The sequence below is a fragment of the Triticum dicoccoides genome, chromosome 6B (genome assembly GCF_002162155.2).
Source record: "Triticum dicoccoides isolate Atlit2015 ecotype Zavitan chromosome 6B, WEW_v2.0, whole genome shotgun sequence".
Classification (NCBI taxonomy): Eukaryota; Viridiplantae; Streptophyta; class Magnoliopsida; order Poales; family Poaceae; genus Triticum; species Triticum dicoccoides.
In genome coordinates this window covers 615,960,108-615,971,399 of record NC_041391.1, presented here as the reverse complement: position 1 = coordinate 615,971,399, position 11,292 = coordinate 615,960,108, and positions in this window count along the sequence as shown.

Sequence of the window (11,292 nt, the reverse complement as noted above, 5' to 3'; positions counted from 1 at the left end):
TAGCATGGATAATAAACGATTATCATGAACAAGGAAATATAATAATAACAACTAATTTATCATTGCCTCTAGGGCATATTTCCAACAGTCTCCCACTTGCACTAGAGTCAATAATCTAGTTCACATCGCCATGTGATTAACACTGATAGGTCACATCACCATGTGACCAACATCCAAAGAGTTTACTAGTGTCATTAAACTAGTTCACATCATCATGTGATTAAGACTCAATGAGTTCTGGGGTTTGATCATGTTTTGCTCGTGAGAGAGGTTTTAGTCAACGGGTCTGCAACATTCAGGTCCGTATGTACTTCGCAAATCTCTATGTCATATTGTAAATGTTGCTTCCACGCTCCACTTGGAGCTATTCCAAATGGTTGTTCCACTATACGTATCCGGTTTGCTACTCAGAGTCATTCGGATAGGTGTTAAAGCTTGCCTCGACGTAACCCTTTACGTCGAACTATTTATCACCTCCATAATCGAGAAACATGTCCTTTATTTACTCAAGGACAATTTTGACCGTTGTCCAATGATCCATTCCTGGATCATTCTTGTACCCCTTGACTGACTCATGGCAAGGCACACTTCCGGTGCGGTACATAGCATAGCATACTGTAGAGCCTACATCTAAAGCATAGGGGACGACCTTCGTCCTTTCTCTCTTTTCTGCCGTGGGCGAGCTTTAAGTCTTAACTTCATTCCTTACAACTCAGGCAAGAACTCCTTCTTTGACTGATCCATCTTGAACACCTTCAAGATCACGTCAAGGTATGTGCTCATTTGAAAGTATTATTAAGCATTTTTGATCTATCCTCATAGATCTTGATGCTCAATGTTCAAGTAGCTTAATCCAGGTTTTCCCTTGAAAAACACTTTTCAAATAACCCTATATGCTTTCTAGAAATTCTACATCATTTCTGATCAACAATATGTCAACAACATATACTCATCAGAAATTCTATAGTGCTCCCACTCACTTCTTTGGAAATACAAGTTTCTCATAAACTTTGTATAAACCCAAAATCTTTGATCATCTTATCAAAGTGCATATTCCAACTCCGAGATGCTTACTCCAGTCCATGGAAGGATCGCTGGAGCTAGCATACCTTTTAGCATCCTTAGGATCGACAAAACCATTCTGATTGTATCACATACAACCTTTCCTTACGAAATCTGGTAAGGAAACTCGTTTTGACATCCATCTGCCAGATTTCATAAATGCAGCTAATGCTAACATGATTCCGACAGACTTAAGCATCGCTACGGATGAGAAAATCTCATCGTAGTCAACTCCTTGAACTTCTGAAAAACTCTTCGCCACAAGTCGAGCTTCATAGACGGTGACATTACCATCCATGTCCGTCTTCTTAAAGATCCATTTATCTCAATGGCTTGCCGATCATCGGGCAAGTCCACCAAAGTCCATGCTTTGTTCTGATACATGGATCCTATCTCGGATTTCATGGCTTCTAACCATTTGTTGGAATATGGGCCCACCATCGCTTCTCCATAGCTCGTAGGTTCATTGTTGTCTAGCAACATGACCTTCAAGACAGGATTACTGTACCACTCTGAAGTAGTACGCATCCTCGTCACCCTACGAGGTACGGTAGTGACTTGATCCGAAACTTCATGATCACTATCATAAGCTTCTACTTCAATTGGTGTGGGCGCCACAGGAACAACTTCCTGTGTCCTGCTACACACTAGTTGAAGTGACGGTTCAATAACCTCATCAAGTCTCCACCATCCTCCCACTCAATTCTTTCGAGAGAAACTTTTCCTCGAGAAAGGACCCGTTTCTAGAAACAATTACTTTTTCTTTCGGATCTGAGATAGGAGGTATACCCAACCATTTTGGGTATACTATGAAGATGTATTTATCCGTTTTGGGTTCGAGCTTATCACGATGAAACCTTTTCACATAAGCGTCGCAGCCCCAAACTTTTAAGAAACGACAACTTAGGTTTCTCCAAACCATAGTTCAAACGGTGTCGTCTCAACGGAATTACGTGGTGCCCTATTAAAGTGAGTGTGGTTGTCTCTAATGCCTAACCCATGAACGATAGTAGTAATTTGATAAGAGACATCATGGTATGCACCATATCCAATAGGGTGCAACTATGATGTTCGGACACACCATCACACTATGGTGTTCCAGGAGGTATTAATTGTGAAACAATTTCTACAATGTCTTAATTGTGTGCCAAAGCTCGTAACTCAGATACTCATCTCTATGATCATATCATAGACATTTTATCCTCTTGTCACAATGATCTTCAACTTCACTCTGAAATTACTTGAACCATTCAATAATTCAGACTTGTGTTTCATCAAGTAAATATACTCAACATCTACTCGAATCATCTGTGAAGTAAGAACATAACGATATTCACTGCATGCCTCAGCACTCATTGGACTGCACACATCAAAATGTGTTACTTCCAACAAGTTGCTATCTTGTTCCATCTTACTGAAAAACGAGGCTTTTCAGTCATCTTGCCCATGTGGTATGATTTGCATATCTCAGGTGATTCAAAATCAAGTGAGTCCAAATGATCCATCTGCATGGAGTTTCTTCATGCGTATACACCAATAGACATGGTTCGCATGTCTCAAACTTTTTAAAAACGAGTGAGTCCAAAGATCCATCAACATGGAGCTTCTTCATGCGTTTTACACCAATATGACTTACATGGCAGTGCCACAAGTAAGTGGTATTATCATTACTATCTTATATCTTTTTGGCATGAAAATGTGTATCACTACGATCGAGATTCAATAAACCATTCCTTTAGGCGCAAGACCATTGAAGGTATTATTCAAATAAATAGAGTAACCATTATTCTCCTTAAATGAATAACCGTATTGCGATAGACATAATCCAATCATGTCTATGCTCAACGTAAACACCAAATGACAATTATTCAGGTTTAATACTAATCTTGATGGTAGAGGGAGCGTGTGACGCTTGATCACATCAACCTTGGAAACACTTCCAACACATATCGTCAGCTCACCTTTAGCTAGTCTCCGTTTATTCCCTAGCTTTTATTTCGAGTTACTAACACTTAGCAACCGAACCGGTATCTAATACCCTGGTGCTACTAGGAGTACTAGTAAAGTACACATTAACATTATGTATATCCAATATACTTCTATCGACCTTGCCAGCCTTCTTATCTACCAAGTATCTAGGGTAATTCTGCTCCAGTGGCTGTTCCCCTTATTACAGAAGTACTTAGTCTCGGGTTTGGGTTCAACCTTGGGCTTCTTCACTGAAGCAGCAACTGATTTGTCGTTTCATGAAGTGCCCCTTCTTGCCCTTGCCCTTCTTGAAACTAGTGGTTTCACTAACCATCAACAATTGATGCCCCTTCCTGATTTCTACTTTCGCGGTGTCAAACATCGTGAATATCTCAAGGATCATCATATCTATCCCTGTTATGTTATAGTTCATCACGAAGCTCTAGTAGCTTGGTGGCAATGTCTTTGGAGAAACATCACTATCTCATCTGGAAGATTAACTCCCAATCGATTCAAGTGATTGTTGTACTCAGACAATCTGAGCACAAGCTCAACGATTGAGCTTTTCTCCCTTAGTTTACAGGCTAAGAAAATCGTCAGAGGTCTTATACCTCTTGACGTGGGCACGAGCCTGAAATCTCAATTTCAGCCCTCGAAACATCTCATATGTTCCGCGATGTTTTGAAAACGTCTTTGGTGCCTTAACTCTAAACCGTTTAACTGAACTATCACGTAGTTATCAAAACATGTATGTCCGATGTTTGTAACATCCACAAACGACGTTTGGGGTTCAGCACACTGAGCGGTGCATTAAGGACATAAGCTTTCTACTGTCCGCATAATCGCTACTGTCAACTTTCAACTATATTTCCTCTAGGAACATATCTAAACAGTGGAACTAAAACGCGAGCTTACGACATAATTTGCAAAGATCTTTTGACTATGTTCAGGATAATTAAGTTCATCTTATGAACTCCCACTCAGATAGACATCCCTCTAGTCATCTAAGTGATTACATGATCCGAGTCAACTAGGTCGTGTCCGATCATCACGTGAGACGGACTAGTCATCATCGGTGAACATCTTCATGTTAATCGTATCCTCCATATGACTCATGCTCGACCTTTCGGTCTCTTGTGTTCCGAGGCCATGTCTGTACATGCTAGGCTCGTCAAGTTAACCTAAGTGTTTCGCGTGTGTAAATCTGGCTTACACCTGTTGTATGTGAACGTAAGAATCTATCACACCCGATCATCACGTGGTGCTTCGAAACGACGAACTTTCGCAACGGTGCACAGTTAGGGGGAACACTTTCTTGAAATTTTAATGAGGGATCATCTTATTTACTACCGTCGTTCTAAGCAAATAAGATGCATAAACATGATAAACATCACATGCAATCAAATAGTGACATGATATGGCCAATATCATATTGCTCCTTTTTATCTCCATCTTCGGGGCTCCATGATCATCATCGTCACCGGCATGACACCATGATCTCCATCATCATGATCTCCATCATCGTGCCTCCATGAAGTTGTCTCGCCAACTCATTACTTCTACTACTATGGCTACCGGTTAGCAATAAAGTAAAGTAATTACATGGCATTGTTCAATGACACGCAAGTCATACAATAAATAAAGACAACTCCTATGGCCCCTGCCGGTTGTCATACTCATTGGCATGCAAGTCGTGATTCCTATTACAAGAACATGATCAATCTCATACATCACATATCATTCATGACATTCTTCTTGGCCATATCACATCACATAGCATACCCTGCAAAAACAAGTTAGACGTCCTCTAATTGTTGTTTGCATGTTTTACGTGGCTGCTATGGGTTTCTAGCAAGAACGTTTCTTACCTACGCAAAACCACAACGTGATATGCCAATTGCTATTTACCCTTCATACGGACCCTTTTCATCGAATCCGTTCCGACTAAAGTGGTAGAGACTGGCACCCGCTAGCCACCTTATGCACCAAGTGCATGTCAGTCGGTGGAACCTGTCTCACATAAGAGTACGTGTAAGGTCGGTCCGGGCCGCTTCATCCCACAATACCGTCGAAACAAGATTGGACTAGTAACGGTAAGCATATTGAACAAGATCAACGCCCACAACTACTTTGTGTTCTACTCGTGCATAGAATCTACGCAATAGACCTAGCTCATGATGCCACTGTTGGGGAACGTAGCAGAAATTCAAAATTTTCCTACGTGTCACCAAGATCTATCTATGGAGAAACCAGCAACGAGGGGAAGGAGAGTGCATCTACATACCCTTGTAGATCGCTAAGCGGAAGCATTCAAGAGAACGGGGTTGAAGGAGTCGTACTCGTCGTGATCCAAATCACCGGAGATCCTAGTGCCGAACGGACGGCACCTCCGTGTTCAACACACGTACAACCCGGTGATGTCTCCCATGCCTTGATCCAGCAAGGTGAGAGGGAGAGGTTGAGGAAGACTCCATCCAGCAGCAGCACAACGGCGTGGTGGTGATGGAGGAGCGTGGTAGTCCAGCAGGGCTTCGCCAAGCACCGCGAGATATGAGGAGAAAGAGAGGTAGGGCTGCGCCAACAGGATAAGAAACTCATGTGTTGGGCTGCTCCTATGCCTCCACTATATATAAGGGGAGAGGGGGCTGCGCCCCCACCTAGGTTTCCACCCCTAGGGGGCGGCGGCCAGCCCTAGATCCCATCTAGGAGGGCGGCCAAGGGGTGGAGAGGGGGAAACTTGCCCCCCAAGCAAGGTGGGGCGCCCCCTCCCCAAACCCTAGGCGCCTTGGGCCCTTGTGGGGGGGCGCACCAGCCCACCTGGGGCTGGTCCCCTCCCACACTTGGCCCATGCAGCCCTCCGGGGCCGGTGGCCCCACTTGGTGGACCCCCGGGACCCTCCCGGTGGTCCCGGTACGTTACCGATAAAACCCGAATCTTTTTTGGTGACCAAAACAGGACTTCCCATATATAAATCTTTACCTCCGGACCATTCCGGAACTCCTCGTGACATCCGAGATCTCATCCGGGACTCCAAACAACATTCGGTAACCACATACAAACTTCATTTATAACCCTAGCGTCATCGAACCTTAAGTGTGTAGACCCTACGGGTTCGGGAACCATGCAGACATGACCGAGACGTTCTCCGGTCAATAACCAACAGCGGGATCTGGATACCCATGTTGGCTCCTGCATGTTCCACGATGATCTCATCGGATGAACCACGATGCCAAGGACTCAATCGATCCCGTATACAATTCCCTTTGTCTAGCGGTATTATACTTGCCCGAGATTCGATCGTCGGTATACCGATACCTTGTTCAATCTCGTTACCGGCAAGTCTCTTTACTCGTTCCGTAGCACATCATCCCGTGATCAACCCCTTGGTCACATTGTGCACATTATGATGTCCTACTGAGTGGGCCCAGAGATACCTCTCCGTCACACGGGGTGACAAATCCCAGTCTCGATTCATGCCAACCCAACAGACACTTTCGGAGATACCTGTAGTGCACCTTTATAGCCACCCGGTTACGTTGTGACGTTTGGTACACCCAAAGCATTCCTACGGTATCCGGGAGCTGCATAATCTCATGGTCTAAGGAAATGATACTTGACATAAGAAAAGCTTTAGCAAATGAACTACGATCTTTGTGCTAGTCTTAGGATTGGGTCTTGTCCATCACATCATTCTGCTAATGATGTGATCCCGTTATCAACGACATCCAATGTCCATGGTCAGGAAACCGTAACCATCTATTGATCAACGAGCTAGTCAACTAGAGGCTCACTAGGGACATGGTGTTGTCTATGTACCCACACATGTATCTGAGTTTCCTATCAATACAATTATAGCATGGATAATAAACAATTGTCATGAACAAGGAAATATAATAATAACAACTAATTTATCATTGCCTCTAGGGCATATTTCCAACACATAGCTGCTCCGGAAGCAGCAAATGAAGGAGTCTGGATGAAGGAGTTCATATCCGATCTAGGTGTAATACCTAGTGCATCGGGTCCAATGGAAAATATTTTGTGACAATACTGGAGCAATCGCCTTGGCGAAAGAATCTAGATTACACAAGAGAACCAAACACATCAAAAGACGCTTCAATTCCATCCGCGATCAAGTCAAGGAGGGAGACATAGAGATTTGCAAGATACATACGGATCTGAATGTTGCAGACCCGTTGACTAAGCCTCTTCCACTAGCAAAACATGATCAGCACCAAGACTCCATGGGTGTTAGAATCATTACTATGTAACCTAGATTATTGACTCTAGTGCAAGAGGGAGACTGAAGGAAATATGTCCTAGAGACAATAATAAAGTTGTTATTTATATTTCCTTATATCATGATAAATGTTTATTATTCATGATTGAATTGTATTAACCGGAAACTTAGTACATGTGTGAATACATAGAAAAAACAAAGTGTCCCTAGTACACCTCTACTTGAATAGCTCGTTAATCAAAGATGGTTATGTTTCCTGACCATAGACATGTGTTGTCATTTGATGAACGGGATCACATCATTAGAGAATGGTGAAATGGACAAGACCCATCCGTTAGCTTAGCATAATGATCCTTAAGTTTTATTGTTATTGATTTCTTCATGACATATACATGTTCCTCTGACTATGAGATTATGCAACTCCCCAATATAGGAGGAACACCTTGTGTGCTATCAAACGTCACAACATAAGTGGGTGATTATAAAGATGCTCTACAGGTGTCTCCGAAGGTGTTTGTTGGGTTTGCATAGATCGAGAATAGGATTTGTCACTCCATGTATCGGAAAGGTATCTCTGGGCCCTCTCGGTAATGCTCATCACTATAAGCCTTGTAAGCAATGTGATTAATGAGTTATTTGCGGGATGAAGCATTACGGAACAAGTAAAGAGACTTGCCGGTAACAAGATTGAACTAGGTATGATGATACCGATGATCGAATCTTAGGCAAGTAAAATACCGATGACAAAGGGAACAACGTATTGTGCGGCTTGACCGATAAAGATCTTCGTAGAATATGTAGGAGCCAATATGATCATCCAAGTTCCGCTATTGGTTATTGATCAGAGATGTGTCTCTATCATGTCTACATAGTTCTCGAACCCGTAGGGTCCGCATGCTTAACGTTCGATAACAATTTGTATTATGAGTTATGTGTTTTTTATGACCGAAGTTTGTTCAGAGTTTCGGATGAGATCACGGACATGACGAGGAGTGTCGAAATGGTTCAGAGGTAAAGATTGATATATTGGAAGGTTATATTCGGACACCATAATGGTTTTGGGAAGTATCAGATAAGTTTCAGAGTACCGGGAGGTTACCGGAACCCCTCGGGGGACTATTGGGCCTTCATGGGCCTTAGTGGAAGAGAGGAGGCAGCTGCTAGGTGGAGCCCCCCCCCCCTCCCAAGCCCAAACCAAATTGGACTAGGGGTGGGGGGCGCGGCCCCCCTTTCCTTCTTCTCCTACACCTCTTTCCCCTTCTCCCCTTCCCCGGAAAGGAAATGGGAATCTTACTAGGACTAGGGAGTCCTAGTAGGACTCCCCACACTTGGCGCACCCCTTGGCCGGCCGCCTCCTCCCCTCCTTCTTTATATACGTGGGCAGGGGGCACCCCAAAGGCACATCAATTGTTCTCTTTGAAGTGTGTCGTGCCCCCCTCCACAGTTTACTCCTCCGGTCATAGCGTCGTAGTGCTTAGGCAAAGCCTTGCACGGATCACATCATCAACATCGTCACCACGCCATCGTGCTAACGAAACTCTCCCTTGACCCTCTACCGGATCAAGAGTTCGAGGGACGTCATCGAGCTGAATGTGTGCTAAATACGGAGGTGACGTACGTTCGGTACTTGGATCGGTTGGTTCATGAAGACGTTCGACTACATCAACCGCGTTAACTAACGCTTCCGCTTTTGGTCTACGAGGGTACGACACACTCTCCCCATCTCATTGCTATGCATCTCCTAGATAGATCTTGTGTGATCGTAGGAATTTTTTGAAATTGTATGCTATGTTCCCCAACAAATCTGTCAAGCCAACTCAGTGAGACGATTGCATCAGCTCAGTGGGACCGAAATGAATGCAACAGATTATAGAGCGCTCGCAAGGCCATCTCGATGGGACCGAGATCCATATCGGTGTGATCGAATTGTTAGGGTTTCTGGCAGTGGTTATGTCAAATGAACTCGTTGACTCCGAGTAGAAAGAATCGGTGGGGCCGAGTTTGGAATTTGAATCTGGACATATTTGGATGGAGAAAGTGGCCAAGGATTTTGGAGCAATATCACTAAGCAGTTTGAGCAAGTAGACCATTAAGCAATACCTTATCCCCTTTTAATAGTATTGGCTTTTCTATGGACTCAATGTGATCTTGGATCACTTAAATAGAATGAAGAATCTTGAGCTTTTGCCAATCTTTGTCCTTAGCATTTTGAGGGGTCCACATCTCTAGTCCATGCCATGCCAATCATTGAACATCCTCAAATATTTATCTTGAATGGATATTAGTTCAATGAGCTATATGTTGATATGAATTACCCAAACCACCCGCGGATTAGTTGCACTTTCATTCCCCTTAGCATCTCTTTTCAAACATGTAGAGAACCAGTAGATCATCTGTTGGTGGCCATACTACTACTCCTGCCTCACAGAGCCCACACACTCGGCCCTACCTCGGCGGTGTTGTGCCTGGTGCTTCTGCTGGCGTCGCTTACCACGATGGTACTTCCGATGCTCGTTGTGGTGCTTAGGTGATCTTCTTAAGGATCATGTTATTATGCTTTTCTATGACTTGTTGATATGAAGCTTATATGAGTTGTGTGCTGGTTTAGATGACTTGTGTGCTTATTTAGATGATGATGATGATCTTGACAACTTTGGGCGCTATGATCTTGACTATGACGATGATAATGTTGTGTAGATAATGATGACGACGACGATGGTGTGTGTAGTTGATGTTGTTATATGTGTGTGTGTGTGCACGCGCGCCCGCGCGTGTTGTTATATTTGATGTTAATTTGAACGGAAGAAAACATAAAATGTTAAAAAAACTTACCAGAACTATGTCGACAGTCTTGCCGGTGGCGTAGATAGCCGTCATGCTACCAGGGCCCGCCACGTGTCATCTATGCCCATGGCTTACCAAAAACCGTCAGTATAGGTGACGCATGGCGGCACCTGGTGCCTCGTGGCTCGAAGCTATGCCGACGGCCGGGCCCTCTTTTAAATCAACCAAATGAACTAAATTTCAAAATGATGAAAATTCTAAAATTTATTTCATTTAGTTGAACTAAGTAGGGTCGAAGGGTACCCTCAAGGTTCCATTTCTGCATCTAGATATAGAAGAATGCAATCCCTTTTTAACAAGTCACTTCGCAGATAAAGAAGACGCACGCGCATACACACACATGAGATTTCTATAGCCCTTAGAACATACGCTCTAGGCCGACGCACCGCTTAAATGTCAGCACCGATGACCGGTCGCGTTCGCTCGGGGCTGGAATAAATGTGGAGTAGGGAGCAGCATGCGGCCGCGCGAAGAGGGCATGGGCGCTGCAGATGTTTTTGGGTAGGACCGAGGTGTCAGACGTGTATGTTGCGGCGGTCCGGACGCCCGTAAAGCTCCCCTGGTTTGCATCCGGTTTGCTGGATTTCAGGAAAGTGGACGTGTCCGCGGACCATTGGGGTACCATTCAATGGCTTGTAGTGTCCGGACAGCTCGGTCCGGATGTTTGCGAGCGTTTTGAGGGTTCACATTGAAGATGCCCTAAGGGGTACACCTTGTAAAGGTCACTCCCATCTTCTCTGATCGTGATAAGCGGCGCACTGCATGTGCGACACTTGTCACAGCCAGGGAGTTTTGGTTTTTTACAAAATGTTTTATCTCTTGAACCGTATGTCTAAATCATGAACTGTTTTCACCATTGTGTTTCTCATGTCGAGATATTTGAAATTAGATCCCACGCTAATAGGTTTGGAAGAAATTTCCCCTCAAAAAGAACAAAAACAAAAAAGTGGACACGGAAACATGAAGACACAAAATCCAAAAACTGAAAAAATAAATCAGGAACTGGGAAGCACAATTGTGATTTCCCCCTTTTTTCGACAAGCACACATATGCACACTTGTGCTTTGCACTTTCTGGGAAGCCACATGTGCTTCTACAAGAAGTACAACTTGCTTCATGTGGAAGCATGCAAGGCTGTGTCTTTCTATTTTCAACAACTGTGCTTCGACCTAATAATG